The sequence below is a fragment of the Bufo bufo genome, chromosome 3, assembly GCF_905171765.1.
Source record: "Bufo bufo chromosome 3, aBufBuf1.1, whole genome shotgun sequence".
Taxonomy (NCBI): domain Eukaryota; kingdom Metazoa; phylum Chordata; class Amphibia; order Anura; family Bufonidae; genus Bufo; species Bufo bufo.
The window spans coordinates 29,639,447-29,658,190 of record NC_053391.1 but is presented as its reverse complement, the minus strand read 5'-3'; positions in this window follow the sequence as shown (position 1 = coordinate 29,658,190).

Genomic DNA, 18,744 nt, shown 5'->3' with positions numbered 1-18,744 from the left:
GATAAATATTGGGGGTGCTTCAGGGTGAGCATTATAACAGTAGGGGGCGATATAACTACAGGGGGCACTGCAGGTGGCATTATTAATACTTGGGGCGCTTCAGGGCGAGCATTATAACAGTAGGGGGCAGTATGAATACTGGGGGCACTGTGGAGGCATTTTAAATCCAGGGGACATTAGGCGTTCTTATTACTACTCGGGGCTCTATAGGAGAGATCCGCATTATTTCTACTAAGAGCACTATGGGGGCCTTATTACTACTGAGGGGTCTGTAGAGAGCTTTATTACCACAGGGGGAACAATAGGGGGCCTTATTTATACAGGGGGCTCTGTGAGGGTATTATTAATACTGGAGGGCTCTTCTACTAATGGAGGCACTCTTGTGGAGCATTATCACTATTGGGTCCAGTAGGGGGCAGTATTACTAATAAGAGCATTCTAGAAGGGAATTACTATTGGTTGGACTATGAGGAGTACTGTTACTATAAGGGGCACTCATTTTTCTTCAGGATAGTATTTGTGGGTACAGAAAAGTAAGTAAGCTAAGATGTCTGTGTGTCACACTCTGCAGAGACGAGGAGGCTGAGAGAAGTTCTCCGGACCGAATGGAGAAGATGATGACAGAGAAGATCTACATTGGAGGAGACGTCACCTGGAGGCCCTGGAGGACCAGTTTGCTTACAGAGCACATAGGTCAACTGAGGATGCTGTCTCACTTACCCTTCACACTGCGCTGTCACACTGGAGCAGAGAGACAGCTATGTGCGGATGCTGTTCATTGATTACAGCTCGGCCTTTAACACCATCCCTCCCAACAAGTTGGCAACGAAACTGAACAACTTGGGTCTCAGCTCACACCTGTGCAACTGGATACTGGATTTTCTTACAAAAAGACCACAAATCGTACGCATGGGCAAGCACTTCTCTTCATCCTTAACACTAAACCCTGGGGTACCGCAAGGCTGGGTGTTGAGCCCTCTCCTTTACTTCCTCTTCACAAATGACTGTAAACCTATTCACAATACCAATACCATTATAAAATGATGGGCCTGATCTCCAACAATGATGAAACAGCCTATAGGAAAGAGGTTGAGAACCTAGAGAGATGGAGGAAGAACAACAACCTCCTACTCAATACCAAGAAAACAAAGGAGCTAATTCTGGATTTTAGGAAGAAGAAACGAAATGGACACCATACCATTAGCATTAATGGTGGAAACGTGGAGATAGTTCAAAGTTTCAGATTCTTGGGAGTTCATATTAGTCAGGACCTGTCATGGACAAAAAACACAACAGAAATTACCAAAAAAGGCCTTCAGAGGCTTAATTTTCTGAGGAGTCTGAAGAAAGCACAACTCCCAAAACAGCTGCTAGTCAATTTTTACAGCTGCACCATAGAATCTGTTATCACATACTGCATTACAGTGTGGTCCTCCGGCTGCTCTTCTGAGGACAAGAAGACCCTCAAGCGCATCATCAGAATGGCTGGCAGAATCACTGGTACTCAGCTACCATCACTGGATGACATCTTCACTGCTCGCTGCAGCAACAGGGCAAAAATTATCTGCAGGGATCCAACTCACCCCGGCCACAGCCTTTTCATTCCCCTACCCTCTGGTAGGCGTCTTAGAGCCCTACATGCCCGCACCACTAGGCTGAAGAACAGCTTTTACCCCAAAGCAATCAGTCTCCTAAATGCTCGGAGATTATTGCCCCTTCCTAGGATAGAAACTACCACAGACTGAAAGTGACTGCTGCATTCATGACCCCATGATGATCTCTTGTCTGCAGTGGTGTCTGATCAGTGTGTATATATACTCATAAGCACTTCCTACTTTGCTCTTGCTATATATATATATGCTGTGAACTGTGAATAGTAATGCCTTCTAGTGCAATGTTTTTTTTTTTTTTTTCTAGTGTAATGCTTTAGTTTAAATGTCAGTTCTTGTTCCTCTGTCCATGGCATCTAGGATTGCTCCAAACAACATTTCATTGTATTGTACATTGTATTACATTGTATTGTACAGTGACATAAAGGCATCTTATCTTATCTGGATGTGACAGGTAGGTGCTGTAGTATAGCAAGTACAGGAAAATGTCTTCAGTGCTAGTGTTTTAGGGGGGGGGGGGGGGGAATGCAGTTGTTTAACTTAGAGAATTGGGCCATATGCATTGGTGCTTAGGACCCGGATCTTTTGAGACCCTAGTAACACCACTGGGAACCACAAAGAAACTTCCATAATTAAAATGATTAAGTCTCGCACCCAGAGCTTCCCATGCAGCAGTACAAATCTATACAGGTGGGATCTGTGTCATCGCACTCTGATGCATGACGTCAGTGAGCTATGGGGAGGTATATACGATAGTGTTCGATGAGCCGCGTATCGGTAATGTCCCTAACCATGTTAGCACCAACCAAAAAGGCTAAGAAATTGGGCGGGACACCACATGAAACAAAGTATATACAAGAAACAATATCATAAACCAACATCATATCATAAAGAAGGTGAATTAAAAGGGCAATAAAAATGGTTCAAAGTCAATTTAAAAGTACAAAAACAAGCCAAAGTGCACAACTTAATAAAGACTAAGACAACTTAATAAAGACTAAGTCTTAATAAAGCCCCTGCACTGGCGGTGGATCGACTGGAGTTATGAAGAGGCACAGGCCTCTACATAACTTTGGCGGATCCACCGCCGCTTCTAAATGTAAAGGTAATCGGTGGCAGTATTAAAATGCAAGATGATCGCTAACGAGTGTTCATGCGAACGCTTTTAAGCGATCATCTGCCGAAAAATTGGACAGCTTAATACGGGCTTTAGAACAGTGTATGTCCACTCCAGTTAACCTTTTAAGAAACTGTCACAACTTTCTCCCCATCCCACATCTCTTCCCTGTATTCTCATCTGTAGAGACACTTACCTGAGGATACAGGTCCTGGGTACAAGAGAACCAGACTCAACAGAAACCTTACCGATCGTAGATGCTCCATGTCTTACTTCTTACGTGGGAAGAAAGACCTAACACATAGAACTACTGTACTTATATGATTAAGCTTCCTGTCCAGCACATTTATGGTTATATTATGTGGTGAAGCTACTCACAAAAAACATCAGACATCTATAAAGCGGCTTCAAGTTTTAAAGCACATTAACAAAGTCATTTCTGGAACTTTTTGACATTTTCAGATAAGACTTTATTAATTTAGATTGTGGGATATACTGTTAGGTCCAGCAGGACAAGGGGGATGTTTAGGAAATATAAGAATGAACTATGAAGAAAGCCTTGATTGTCAGTCCTATGTAAATCTATGTACATTGTGATAGTAAAAGCAACATTAGAAATTTTCATATGACAAATCCCAAAAAGAGATAAAAACTTTAATAGAGCAATGCCAGCACTCCATGTCCACAGGTGTCTCCCCTCTCCTGATGGTCATGGCTGCCGGATTCTATGCCGATCATCTCTGTCCGTGCCTCCTTCGATCTGTTCTGGGTGGTTCATGCTCCCACAAAGCACTCTTGTGTCTGCTTTTCCCAGCACATAAAGGGCCAGTGCATTCATGGGCTAATCTATCTCTAATAGTGATGAGCGAGCTCCAAAGTGTTTTGTGTGTTCGGGTGTTCGGTCCGAACACATCGCAATATTTGTGCGCTCAGCTGAGCACCCGAGTATAATGGAAGTCAATGGGAGGCGACCAGGCACCCCCTGCTCGAATGAAGGGAGGGTGCCTGGTTCATAGGAAAAGCTCTGACAGTGATGGAAACACCTCTGAAATTGATCAGGAACAGCAGGGGGACCATGTCTGGATGCATCTTGGACACCAATGTCGCTGCTGGGAACCATGTTGTCCGAGTTGTATGACACTTTTACAGACTGACAAAAAACGCCCAAAACCCCGTCCCCACAAAAACAAAATCCTTTTTAGAGGAAAAATTGTTAGGAAACATTTTTTCCTGTAGATTCAATTGTATATACAGTGTAAGTGCTGCCAAAAATTACAAGGAAAAAGAGATACAGCCTCTATATCACATAAAGGAGGGCCTCATTCACATGGTGCTACAATTGTTCAGGTAGTGGGACTCCTACACTCATACAGCCTATGCACTAAGTAAAAGGCCTGCCAAAAATTAAAAGGAACAAGCACTCCAATGCACCTTTTATTACACATAAAAGAGGGCATCATACACACCCTTTAAAAATTATTAATAATAGCCTGCTGCTGACCCTCAAAAAACATTAGGAGCAAGGGCCTGCTGGTTACCCTCTAAAACATTACGGGTGAGGGCCTGCTGCTCAGCTGACCTTCTTAAGCATTATGGTTGAGGGCCTACAGGTGAGCGAACCCCATAAAACATTGTAGTGAGGGCCTTATGGTGAGCCAACCCCAAAAAACAATGTAGTGAGGGCCTACAGCTGAGCTATCACGACCGGCGTGCCGATCACATATGTGACGCAAAGGGAGGGAAAACGGAAGGCCCTGTCCAAGGGAGAGGGAAAGGTGGTGACCCCTAACTCACCTTGAGGCTGGCACCTGACTGCCCTGACGTCCCTAGACGGGTTTCTCACCCATACACCGATCATGTGCCTAAAACCCTGGCTTTCCCTAAGATGAGCCCTAGCTAGTGAATAGGGCGGTGGGGACACTAGTCCGCACCACTAACACTAAAGGAAAACACCAAGGAGAGGACAGACAATACAGACAAAACATATAATCCCAGGTGGGCGACAACAGTGGACAAAAAAAGCCCAACAGGGATCCGAAGGGTAACGCTCTGGAACAACAACCAGGAATTACAGCTACACAGCTCCAGTGGGTCAGTATAGAAGTCCAGGCAGGAAGCTCTATATCTGGCAACCAGAGAAGTGGGAGGGAGAATATAAGGAGGTTGGGAGTGACAGACAAGAAACAGCTGAGGAGAAGACGCTACGGATCCGTGAGTTAGACAAAAAGGATTGCAAGGCAAACACAGAAAGCTATCATTAAGAAGCAGCGTGATCTTTAGACATAGAGCGCGCAGCCACCCGCTGCGACTTCCTGACCCCGGGTATAACAGAGTCAGACGTGGCTCTTGACACCCTCGTGACATGAGCAGTACGTATGAAACATTGGAGTTGAGGGCCTACAGCTGAGCAGACCGTATGAAACATTGGAGGTGAGGGCCTACAGGTGAGCGAACCCCATAAAACATTGTAGTGAGGGCCTTATGGTGAGCAAACACAATAAAACATTGTAGTGAGGGCCTACAGGTGAGCAGACTGTATGAAACATTGGAGGTGAGGGCCTACAGCTGAGCAGACTGTATGAAACATTGGAGGTGAGGGTCTGAAAGTGGGCAAACCCCATAAAACATTGTAGTGAGGGCCTACAGGTGAGCAGACTGTATGAAACATTGGAGGTGAGGGCCTACAGCTGAGCAGACTGTATGAAACATTGGAGTGAGGGCCTACAGGTGAGCAGACCGTATGAAACATTGGAGGAGAAGGCCTGAAGGTGAGCAAACCCCATAATACATTGTAGTGAGGGCCTACAGCTGAGCAGACCGTATGAAACATTGGAGATGAGGGCCTGAAGGTGAGCGAACCGCATACAACATTGTAGTGAGGGCCTACAGCTGAGCAGACCGTATGAAACATTGTAGTGAGGGCCTACAGCTGAGCAGACCGTATGAAACATTGGAGGTGAGACGTAACATCTGTGACGGGTCTCAGAAGGTCTGAAAGATTATCTGCGCATTAGTAATCTGACAGCCTCTTTTGGTTTCACTTTGTCTGTGTGTTGCTGGTATGTCCACACCTCCTGTTCAGGTGTGGATCATGTGACCTTTACCCATCCCTATTTAGTCTGACTTTACCCATCACTTCTTGCTTGGGATAGCTTCATTTGGTTTTGAAAGAGCTGGAGTGTGGTTCTTGTTGGAGTCCTGTTCATCCATCATCCTCAGAAGTTAAGTGTTCCGCTTGTTGTGTTTTGTATCTCCCCCTGGTTGTTTACTAGGCCTCAGTGAGACGCTAGTTCCTTCACCAGGGAAGGAACGGGTGGTCTCTGCCCTGTCATTATCTTTAGGGCATCCAAGGGTCACCAGGGTTTTCTAGGTTCCTGTGTATGGGTATCTCGACCATCTAGAGGTGCCCATACGGATAGGAGTTAAGGCCAGGAGCAGGGTTTTATAGGTGGTGCCCCTTTTCCTTCCCTAGCGGTGAAGCCTAGTGTCTTTCCCCTTCCTTCTTGTTGTCTTTTGGTGTTCTCCCCTACTACATCCGTGACATGAGGGCCTACAGGTGAGCTAACCCCATAAAACATTGTAGTGAGGGCCTTATGATGAGCAAACCCTATAAAACATTGTAGTGAGGCCCTACAGCTGAGCAGACCGTATGAAACATTTGAGGTGAGGGCCTGAAGGTGAGCAAACCCCATAAAACATTGTAGTGAGGGCCTACAGCTGAGCAGACCATATGAAACATTGTAAGTGAGGGCCTACAGGTGAGCAGACAGTATGAAACATTGGAGGTGAGGGCCTGAAGGTGAGCAAACCCCATAAAACATTGTAGTGAGGGCCTACAGCTGAGCAGACCGTATGAAACATTGGAGGTGAGGGCCTGAAGGTGAGCGAACCCCATAAAACATTGTAGTGGGGGCCTACAGCTGAGCAGACTGTATGAAACATTGGAGATGAGGGCCTGAAGGTGAGCGAACCCCATAAAACATTGTAGTGAGGGCCTTATGGTGAGTAAACCCCATAAAACATTGAAGTGAGGGCCTACAGGTGAGCAGACCGTATGAAACATTGGAGGTGAGGGCCTACAGGTAAGCAGACTGTATGAAACATTGGAGAGAGGGCCTACAGCTGAGCAGAACGTATGAAACATTGGAGATGAGTGCCTGAAAGTGAGCGAACCCCATAAAACATTGTAGTGAGGGCCTACAGGTGAGCAGACCATATGAAATATTGGAGTGAGGGCCTACAGGTGAGCAGACCGTATGAAACATTGTACTGAGGGCATATATACTGTTTGGAACAGGAGGAGGAGGAGGAATAAACAAGATTCAAACATACCGTATACCCTTTTTTGGAGGGGAAAAGGGTGCATCTGAATCTTGTGGATTGAGTATATTGTAAAGCATACATTTAAATTGCGTGTTTGTTCCTCATTAGCTCAGCATTCCGCTGGTGGAGTGGAGTAGTCAGGGGAAATCCAGGCCTTGTTCATTTTTATCTGAGTCAGCCTGTCAGCATTGCCAGTGGACAAGCGGATACACTTATCTGTTATGATGCCACCAGCAGCACTAAATACACGCTCAGACAAAACGCTGGCGGCAGGGCAGGCCAACACCTCCAAGGCGTAGAGCACAAGTTCGTGCCACGTGTCCAGCTTGGACACCTAGTAGTTATAAGGCACTGAGGGATCATTTAGGATGCTGACACGGTCTGCTATGTATTCCTTCACCATTTTCCAAAACTTTTCCCTCCTTGTACCACTAGGCCGTGCTTCAGGGTGAGGTTGCTGGCGGGGTGTCATGAAAGTGTCCCATGCCTTGGAGAGTGTTGCCCTGCCTTTGTTGGAACTGCTGTGTGTTCCCCGGTTGCCTAAGGAAGTACTGACTCTGCCGCCAGCGTTGTCAGATGGAAAATTCCGGAGCAATCTCTCAACAAGTACCTTCTGGTATTGCATATTTTACTCGTCCTCTCCACCACAGGAATGAGAGATGAGAAGTTTTCTTTGTAGCGGGGGTCGAGAAGGGTGAACACCCAGTAATCTGTGTTATATAAAATGCGTATAACGCGAGGGTCGCGGTAAGGCAGCCTAACATGAATTCAGCCATGTGTGCCAGAGTACCAACAGGCAAGATGTCGACATCAGGATGACTCTCCATCTCCTCTTCCTCCTCCTGCTCCTCCTCTTCGGCCCATCCACGCTGAACAGATGGAATTAAAGTTCCATGGGTACTAGCCTCAGTAGCAGAGGCAACAGTCTCCATCTCCTCCTCCTCTTCACGGTCCAATTCGTGCTGAGAAGACGAACTGTGGGTGGTCTGGGTATCACCCTGTGAGATGTCCTCCTCCAGTTCCTCGTCTGCCACATTCAGAGTGTCGTCCTTAATTGTGAGCAGCGATTGTTTGAGTAGACACAGCAGTGGGATGGTTACGCTGATAATAGCGTTATCGCCACTAACCATCTGTGTGGATTCTTCAAAGTTTTTTTAAACCTCACACAGGTCAGACATCAATGCCCACTCCTCGCTTGTGAATAGTGGCAGTTGACTTGAAAGGCGACGACCATGTTGCAGCTGGTATTCTACAACTGCCCTCTGCTGCTCACAAAGCCTGGCCAACATGTGGAATGTAGAGTTCCAGCGCGTGCTCACGTCGCACAACAGTTGGTGAGCTGGAAGCCACAAGCGCTGCTGCAGCATTGACAGGCCGGCTGAAGCTGTGGACGACTTGCTGAAATGGGTACACATGCGGCGCGCCTTCACTAGTAGCTCTGGCAAATTGGGGTATGTTTTGATAAACCGCTGAACCATTAAGTTTAAGACGTGGGTTAGGCATGGGATGTGTGTCAGGTTGCCGAGCTCCAAGGCTGCCATGAAGTTACGGCCATTGTCAGACACAACCATGCCTGGTTGTAGGTTGAGTGGAGACAGCCACAGCTCGGTTTGGTCCCTAATACCCTGTCACAGCTCTGCGGCGGTGTGCTGTTTGTCCCCCTAAGCAGATCAGCTTCAGCGCGGCCTGTTGACGCTTACCCACAGCAGTGCTACACTGCTTCCAGCTACCAACTGATGGCTGATGGCTGCTGGAGGTGGAAGTGGAGGAGGATGAGGCAGAAGAGGAGGAGAAGTGGGGGTTGGAGCCAGTAACATAGCTGCTTGCGGAGACCCTGATGGACGTAGGGCCCGCAATCATGGGCATGGGTAGCACCTGTGCCATCCCAGGGTACGACTCACTCCCGGCCTCCACCACATTCACCCAGTATGCGGTCAGTGAAATGTAGCGTCCCTGGCTACCAGCACTTGTCCATGTGTCCGTGGTTAAGTGGACCTTCCCAGTAACTGCATTGGTCAGGGCACGGGTGATGTTCTGGGACACATGCTGGTGTAAGGCGGGCACGGCACACCGTGAAAAATAGTGGCGGCGGCTGGGGACTGCGTACCGAGGAACCGCGGCCGACATCAGGCTGCGGAAGGCCTCAGTGTCCACAAGCCTATATGGCTACATTTCAAGGGCCAGTAATTTTGAAAGTTGGCAATTAAGTGCTATGGCCTGTGGGTGGGTATTTGCGCTTGCGTTCAAATGACTGTGGTATGGACATTTGGACGCTGCACTGGGACAGGGAAGTGGATTTTGTTGCTGCTGGTTCATTCAAAGGTCCAGGTGCAGGGCGAGAGGCATCCAGGCCTGCGTCTTGGACAGGGAATTGGACAGCACGTAACACAGGGGAAGAGGAGGCAGTGGTGTGACCCACAGACTCATATTGTGGACCCAGGCGTTCGGCCCACTTAGTAGGGTGCTTGGATGCCCTGTGACGGATCATGCTGGTGGTGGTGAGGTTGCTAGTGTTCATGCCTCGGCTCATTTTGGTACCGCACAGGTTGCAAACTACTACTCTTTTGTCCTCTGCACTTTCCTCAAAAAAGCGCCATACTGCGGAACACCTACCCCTTGCTAAGGTTGATTTACGCATGGGGGTGATCGGTGTAACGGTTGCGGGCCTGTTTGTTGTGGGCCGACTGCTAATTTTTGCAAGCCCACTGCCTCTTCCAACCTCTTGCGATGATGCGGATCCATCCCCCTCTGCACTGCTGTCCTCACTCGGCTTTTCACCTTCCCATGTTGGGTCAATGACCTCATCGTCCAACACCTCTTCTTCCACTTCCTCCCTCTGACCATGCTCCTGTCTTGACCTAACCACAACATCAGTGATTGACAACTGTGTCTCATCATCATCCACCTCGTGAACTAATGATTGACGTTCACCACCGTCATCTTCTTGAGACTGTGAAGGCTCAAGAGGTTGGGAAGCAGGGCACAATATCTCAGGTCCCTTTTCAAGCATGCTGGCCGCGAGGGCCAAATCTAATAGTGGAGCTGAGAAAGAGCTCCTCGGAATATCCGAGTGTGGGATCACTCATTTGGCAGGCCTCTTCATGGTTAGAGGAAGGATGATCTGAGCGAGGAGTTGGCTGATCATACTCTTGGCTACAGAGACTGGACTTGGTGGAAGAGAGGGTGGTGCTTAGCCGACTGGAAGCATTATCGTCATCAAGCCAACCGACCGACTGTTCGCACTGGTCTGACTTGGACAGTGTTGTCGTGCGCCGCCTAGCTAAGTTGGACATGAAGCTGGGTACGGTTTTATTATTAGTTTTTTTGGTGCACTGGCAACAGGCACAGTTTCATTGCGCCCAGTTCCACGACCTCTGCCTGAACCATCAGCATAACGCCCACTTCCCCGTCCCTTAGTGCTGGCCTTCTTCATATTTATGGATTTCTTACTGGTTGTGACGCTGTTTTTTTTTACTGTCCACAAAAGACAGTTTTCAGATACAGGGCAGTATATGACACAGAACAGCACAGATTTTGGACAGTATTTTAGCCACAGATTATTGTAATCTGCAGTACAGACACTGTTTATGAAGTTGTTTATATTTATGGCTATATTATTCCCAATATATGGGCCTGAAGCGCACAGACGGTACAGAAATGCAATGCACTGCGATTAACGTTTGAAACCGCAGACAAGAAAACTGGGTGCTGATTTAGTGAAATGTGTACCGTATATATACTCATTTTCAATTTCTTCAAATATATGGGATTGAAGCACTCAGACGGTATAGAAATGCAATGCGCTGCGATAAACGGTTTCTGCCGCAGCCTAGAAAACTGTGTGCAGATTCAGTGAAATTTGTATATATATTGATTTTCACTTTTTCCAAATATATGGGATTGAAGCAATCAGACGGTATAGAAATGCAATGCGCTGCGATAAACGGTTTCTACTGCAGACAACAAAACTGTGTGCGGATTCTGTGAAATTTGTATACCGTATATATAGATTTTCACTTTTTCCCAATATATGGCCCTGAAGTGCACAGACGGTATATAAATGCTATGCACTGCGATAGACGGTTTCAACCACTGACAAGAAAACTGTGCTGATTCAGCGAAATTTGGATATATATATTGATTTTGACTATATCCCTATATATGGCGCTGAAGTGCACAGACGGTATTCTAATGCAGAGCACTGAGATTAATAGGTTAAACAGCTGACAGCAAAAATGTGGTCAGATTCTGGGACAAAAAAATATTGTTTTCACTGAAATTCTTCCTATCTATGCCCCTGAAACACAGAAGGTGTTGCACAGATGTCAGAAGTCATTGCAGACACCTTCTTTAGTGCTGTCCAAAAAACCCATTGCTGCACGTTTACAGTTTGCACAAGAGCACCTGGATGTTCCACAGCAGTACTGGCAAAATATTCTGTGGACAGATGAAACCAAAGTTGAGTTGTTTGAAAGAAACACACAACACAATGAGTGGAGAAAAAGAGGCACAGTACACCAACATCAAAACCTCATCCCAACTGTGAAGTATGGTGGTGGGGGCATCATGGTTTGGGGCTGCATTGCTTCATCAGGGCCTGGACGGATTGCTATCATGGAAGGAAAAATGAATTCCCAAGTTTATCAAGACATTTTGAAGGAGAACTTAAGGCCATCTGTCCACCAGCTGAAGCTCAACAGAAGATGGGTGTTGCAACAGGACAACAACCCAAAGCATAGAAGTAAATCAACAACAGAATGGCTTAAACAGAAGAAAATACGCCTTCTGGAGTGGCCCAGTCAGAGTCCTGACCTCAACTCGATTGAGACAGCCCAAGAATATTGCTGAACTGAAACTGTTCTGTAAAGAGGAATGGTCAAGAATTACTCCTGACCGTTGTGCACGTCTGATCTGCAACTACAGGAAACGTTTGGTTGAAGTTATTGCTGCCAAAGGAGGTTCAACCAGTTATTAAATCCAAGGGTTCACATACTTTCTCCACCTGCACTGTGAATGTTTACATGGTGTGTTCAATAAAAACATGGTAACATTTAATTCTTTGTGTGTTATTAGTTTAAGCAGACTGTGATTGTCTATTGTTGTGACTTAGATGAAGATGAGATCACATTTTATGACCAATTTGTGCAGAAATCCATATCATTCCAAAGGGTTCACATACTTTTTCTTGCAACTGTATATGGCGCCTTCCCCTATTGGAATGTTTCCACTATGGTTTCATTCTCTGTAGGTTCCACCCCTGGTTATGGCATCCAAATGGCGGTGCAGAATACTCACCAAAATACTACTGTGTGAAAGTCTGTGTCCTTAAAAGTAATCTTATTAAACATATATGCAATGAGCAGGACACTGGGTCAGTAGGCATGCTATGCAGTGGGTCAGATTTAGATGTGTATGAGTTTGTGACGCCAGTTGCAGCTTGCGCAGGTACTATAGCAGGGCCCATTAAGATGGTATGAGCTCTCGTACCAGGTGAGGAATGCCAGAGGGGGATATTGTCTCTGTATAATGTCAACGGTGTCTCCTACCTGTGGTACGGCTGGACTCCTGTATCCCGGCTCACATGCAACAAAATGAGTGCTGTTAATAGGAGTAATGGAGGAATGATGGAGGAATGATGGAATTCCACACAGATAATAGGGTCCAACTTGTCTTTACTTGATGTTATAATATGCAGCTTTTGATCCATACAATGTACAGCAGTAGTCTAGAGTCCCAGCAGGTATTGGCAATATGTGGCAGGAATTTACATATATTCTGCATCTGGTACATACGCCTATAGAATCTGGCAGGTATCTATCTTCTGCTCTGTCTGAGGTCTGCTTGGTTTGGGTCTGACTAGCTGTGAAGGTACTTATCTTCTCCTTGTCTTGGAATCTTTACTTACAGGACTGCTCGCAGGGGATGATGGTGGCTTCCTGGAGATCTGATAGTTCTGTAGATGGCTGCTTCCTTGGTCTACCAGCTGAGGTAAGGGACTCAGGCTGGGAAGGTTGATCTTGGGCCTCATCCGAGGCTTTGATCCTTGGTTGGGGTCCCTGTTTCTGGGAGCTCCTATCAACACACAGCCTACCCCAACAGGGGGTGGCTGGTACACTGCCTAGAACTTTCCTTCCTCCCCCTGAAGTAGGATGTGGGAACATTCCACTTCTCCTCAGAAAGGGGGGAGCTAGCCTGGAATGGTATATTCCAGTCTAGGTCTATTAACTAACTGTGGCCTACTTACATATTGCTGCCACCTGCTGGTGTACATGGAAATTACAGCAAATACATATAATACAAATGTAATGTCAACTTACACATGATGTTAACACATTTACACTTTAACATCATATAGCAGGGTGACAGAGTTTTAGTGACATACTCTGGGATGTTACATATACAAGGTCACCTCAAAGAACTGCCACATTAATGATTCATTCCAAGAACTGTTCTGTAAACAGCCTGATTTTGTGATGCTCTTTTCTGGCTACTGTGGTTTTGATCTCGGTGTTGCTATAGAGGCTCATGATGGCGGCAGAAGCGAAGGCCCAAATGTTAGATTTTCAGTTTTCAGAAGTCGTCAACTCGATCCGGGTCAGATGGAGAACAAAAGAAATGAAAATGACTCCAAACACAGAGGATGTCTCTTATGAGTGGATTTATAGAGATGCTGTCACCTCTTCTGACATGTCTGTCATAGTAAATTCATGAGATAACAATTCTAGATCTTTACTTACTGTACAGCTCTGTGTTGATGATATTGATATATGAAAGAGAGTAATGATGGGTTTGGCTAATCAATGCAATTGCATGCTGGTATTTTTCATGATATTGAGGGTGGGAGGGGGGTGATGTTGTATGTGGGCTTGTGGGGTTTGTTTGCCAGGGGTTCTTATTTGTCCCACCCTGGTTAAAAAAACTGTTTTTTACACCCACCCCCCTACACACACACACACACACACACACACACACACAAAAATTTATAAAATGCAATTAATAAATTCTATGTAACCCAAAATGGCATCATTAAAAAATACAACTTATCCCACAATAAAATGCCTGTCTATTGTTTATATTGAAGGAAGAAACTCGTAAAATGTGAATGGGTTAATAAATGAATAGAAAAGTCACAATTATTCTCTGTCTGAGAAATGTGGACAGGAACTAGTCACTCACACAACCCAACACCTTGTGCTCCGCTTCCTGTTTTTCCGAGTGTGTGATACCAAGAATACATAGAATTTTGACAAATAGTGGAATTTTAGAATTCATGCTTCTGGTTCAACAAAAACGGTCGGAAGACAGAGAATGCTTCATATTTTGAATTCTCAGTCCAGAGCACCAGCTGCCATTTTTCTGTGCTCCAAATGTCAAAATGTGAATTATCTGGTTGTAGCAGAAGACAGTTGGTTTGCCAAAAGCCTGGAGAGCGGTACAATAATGAAGATCTGCAGGAACAGTGAAGCATAGTGGACGTTGCTTTCACGTTTTTTTGGCTGCATTTCAGCAAATGGAGTTGGGGATCAGGTCAGGATTCATAGTGACCTCTATGCTGAGAAAGTACAAACAGATACGTATCTATCATGTGTGACACAGCGAGGGGTTTTGTATGGGAAGGCAGGTATTTTCCCTCCCAACATGTGCAGCTTGGCTGATTTCCAGCCAGGTGAGCTCAAATACCGGACCGGAGTTTAAGTGCTGGTCCGGGTTTTGGCAGCACCTGCTTGTTCTTTAATAGGCAGCTGGGCTCAGAGCCAGGTCTGTGTCTGTGTATGAGGCTTGTAGCTGGATGCATGCCTGCGACCTGTCTGGGAGGACAAGGGAACAACATCCAGGACTGGGACTCTTTATGTGGTACCCGCAGCATGGTGTGAAGTGAACACCAGGACTTGACCTTCTTATGCGGTACCTGCAGCAAGGTGTGAATGGAACACCAGGATTTAACCTAAGGTGACTTTGTTTATATTTTGTTAACCTGCCTAGTGTAAATAAACACTGAATTGTTTAAGTAAAAAACTTTGTTGTTGCCTCTATACTGCAAGGTTACGACCCGTGTCCCCTGACAAAATGGAGGCGGTCGTGAAAGCCCTCATGGTGGAGGCTAACTTGCAGCAGCAGGACACTAACAGACAAGTGCTAGAGGCTAATCAGCGACAGCAAGAAATGAACCAGCAGCTGCTGCAACACGTGATGGCCTTAGAGAAGACAGGAGTATCTCAGGGATTCCACGATGCCCGGAAAGCGGTCCGCACGGCAATCCCCAAGATGGCACCTAGGGATGACGTCGAAACCTACCTGGCGGTGTTCGAGAAGGTGGCTGTGAGGGAGAGTCTACCCCGAGACCAGTGGGCTGAGGTCATCGCTCCGTCACTGGCATCAGGACCCGAACAGGTTTACTTTGATTTACCGGACGAGCAAGCGGCAGACTACTATAAGGTCAAGGGTGAGATCCTGGCGAGACTAAGGGTGAATGTGTTGGTCCGGGCCCAGCGGATGCATCAGTGGGAGTTTAACCCAGCTAAGCCAGCGAGACCCCAGTATTATAATTTGCTGCATCTCTTGCAAAAATGGCTACCGCCTGACGTACTGAGTCCCACTGCTATGCTGGACCGCATTGTAGCTGACAAATTCTGGAGGGCATTGCCACCACCCTTACAGCGCTGGGTTGGCCAGACGTTTCCTACTAGTGCCCTGGAGATGGTGGACCTGGTCGAACGGTATGGGGCTACTGAGGAACTCCAGGGGGAACTCTGGGGAAGGGTGTAAAAAATCCAGAAAATCCCCGCCCCAGACCTGGTGGCCTGAGCTGAGAAAGACCGCACATGATGTGCCCTTTGGGGATCGGAACCCAATCTGCTGTCGGTGTCATGAGCACGGCTATGTACCCACCTCATGATCCCACCTGGTCGAGCCCATGGATGTAAACTTTGGGTATCGACAGTCATGGTATGCCAGAAGGGTCGGTTCATCAGAAACTCTTAATAACGATTCTTTGTGTCAGGTGGAGGTGGGAGTCACTCCCGTGGTGGCTCTGCTGGACTCAGGGAGTCGGGTGACCCTTGTGAGGGCTTCCCTGGTGCAACCCACCGAGTTTACAGGCTGGAAAGTCGGGATGCTCAGCATACATGGAGATTCAAAAGAGTACCCCACTGGCCATAACCACAAGCATGCACTATAAAGTGATAATAGGAAGAGACTTTCCGTTGTTGCCAGCCCTGTGGCCAGCCGTTGTACATACTGATCTCTGAGAGATAGGGAAACTCCAGTAGCGAGGCCTGGCCCAGTTGAGGTGTTAGAACACAGGAAACCCAAGGCGGAGGGGACTACGGTGGGTCCGGTGGATGAGGGGGAGACAACCCCATGGAATAGGATAGGTATGGAGCATAGGAAGATAGCTCAGCAAGCCCAGAGTCGGACCTATAATCGAGCATCTGGAGATCCGGTTTTGGTTCTGCGCTAGGTGGAAGTGGCCCTACAAGACACTAGAGGAAGTTGGAGACGAAAATTACAAGGTACGACAGCCAGGTTGGCGAAAGCCAGAGCAGGTCTACCATGTCAATTTACTAAAATCTTGGAAGGTTAGGGAGACCTGTACAGAGAACAGCCCACGGCAGGTTTATCTAGGAGAAGAGATTCTGGTCCCTCTGTCTGCGACAGGGGAAGCGGCTGCCACAGAAAAATTGCTGACAGCCTTTCGACAAAACAGGATCAGGGGGTCAAGGAGTTCATTAGTTGGAACACTGATGTGTTCTCTGACCTCCCTGAACGCCCTTCTGTAACCCACCGTGACATTGTCACTGAGCCTCAGGCGAAAGTCCGGCTAAAACCATGCCGGGTACCAGAGGCTCGACGACGAGCCACAGTAGAACACAGGGCAGGCCGGTTGCAGGGAAATGTGTATGCCCTGTCCCGGGTGCGCTGTTTGGCATGTGTTCACCCCCTCAGGGTTGAACAAAGGGGAAGTATGTGACACAGCGAGGGGTTTTGTATGGGAAAGCAGGTATTTTCCTCCCAACATGTGCAGCTGGGCTGTTTTCCAGCCAGGTGAGCATGGTGTGAAATGAACACCAGGACTTGACCTTCTTATGCGGTACCTGCAGCAAGGTGTGAATGGAACACCAGGATTTAACCTAAGGTGACTTTGTTTATATTTTGTTAACCTGCCAAGTGTGAATAAACACTGAACTGTTAGGTAAAGACTTTGTTGTTGCTTCTATACTGCGTCTGCTAACCTGCCTACCAGAGCGAGTCTCCACACATGCCATACCATCAGGGAATCATCTGATTGGCTGCAAATCTATTTTGCAGCAGGACAACAACCCAAAACATCCATCCAATGTCATGAGGATCTATCTTCAGCATAGAGAACGGCAAGGAATCCTGGACAGGATGATGCAGGCCAAAGGGAATCATCCCCCCCCCCCCCATACAATCCAAATACAATCATACATTGTCCACCCATAAAGGGATTTGCTTAGTTTTTGTGGTGAACTGTATTTACACACACGATTATGTACGCAGATCTCATCAGCTCCATGTTCTCTGGGGGAGGGGGGGTAGGTACTCCATAACTTTCAGTAGAATGTTATATTTTATGGCTTTATTGATTTGGTGCTGTTGAAGTGGTACTTATGGTTCTGAAGCTCTTTGGACTTGGTTATGGGGTTCTCCTGCCTAATGGTGATTGAGGTGCCCTTGGTGTTAATAGTTTTACAACACTTTGTGGTTTAGAAGTAGGCCAGAAAGCAATGATGAGGTAGTTGAGAAGCAAAACAGTCCTTTACTGAAGAATTGTAATGCAAACAGATCAGAAAAGTTCCTACATGCAATATATTGGCAAGATGGTGCACTGAATGCAGCCTCCACAGGTGTTAATGATTTCACGGCTGCTTAGATAGCTGATAAGCCAAAAGGTGTCTCTTTAAAGTAGTCTTTGTTATCCTGCACTTCACTAGCCGATTCTGACTTAAGCAACTGGGCATGAGGTGTAATATTTTATGCAATGCAACCAAAGGCCAGTTTTCCCTCACTGCAGAGAAACACTACTGTCGGATTCTTTGAGCAGGTGGCTGTACTTACAGTACAGTTCCACAAAATCCACCTTGGCATGTGGAGATGTTCAAAGATGCTGTAGAGTCAATAAGTCCTTTAAGACTGGTTATCTCTACTAGTCTTTCTCTAAACCTCTCTCTTGCATCTGGTCCACTTTCTGGAGATCTTCTGGCTGTTTCCAGGGTGGTACGAGGTCCAGATTGAGCTAAATTGTTAACAAATATGGGCTTCCTTCTCCTAGCCCTACTTAGGCTAGACTCTCTGATTAGACTGCTCTGGAATGTTCTAAACCTTCTCCCTTAAAGGGAGGAGCAGCAGATCTACTTAGTGTCTACTTAGTTGGTGGATCCTTCAGCCTATTAATTACCATGTACATACAAAAAATACAGTAAATGCATAAATTTACACAGAAATATATTCTGTTACTTTCTTTTGCAATATATTGTGACTCTGGATCAGAATTCTGCACAATTTCCAGCCTTTGGTATGTCCAGGACATTATGGAACCAGTTATACTGCCTTTTTTTTTACTCAGAAGACATAGTGTTCCAACAAGACATCATTGCCACACACTGCCTGCACTACACAACATGCTCTTCAGGATATCCAGAAGCTCCTCTGACCAGCTCGATCACCAGATCT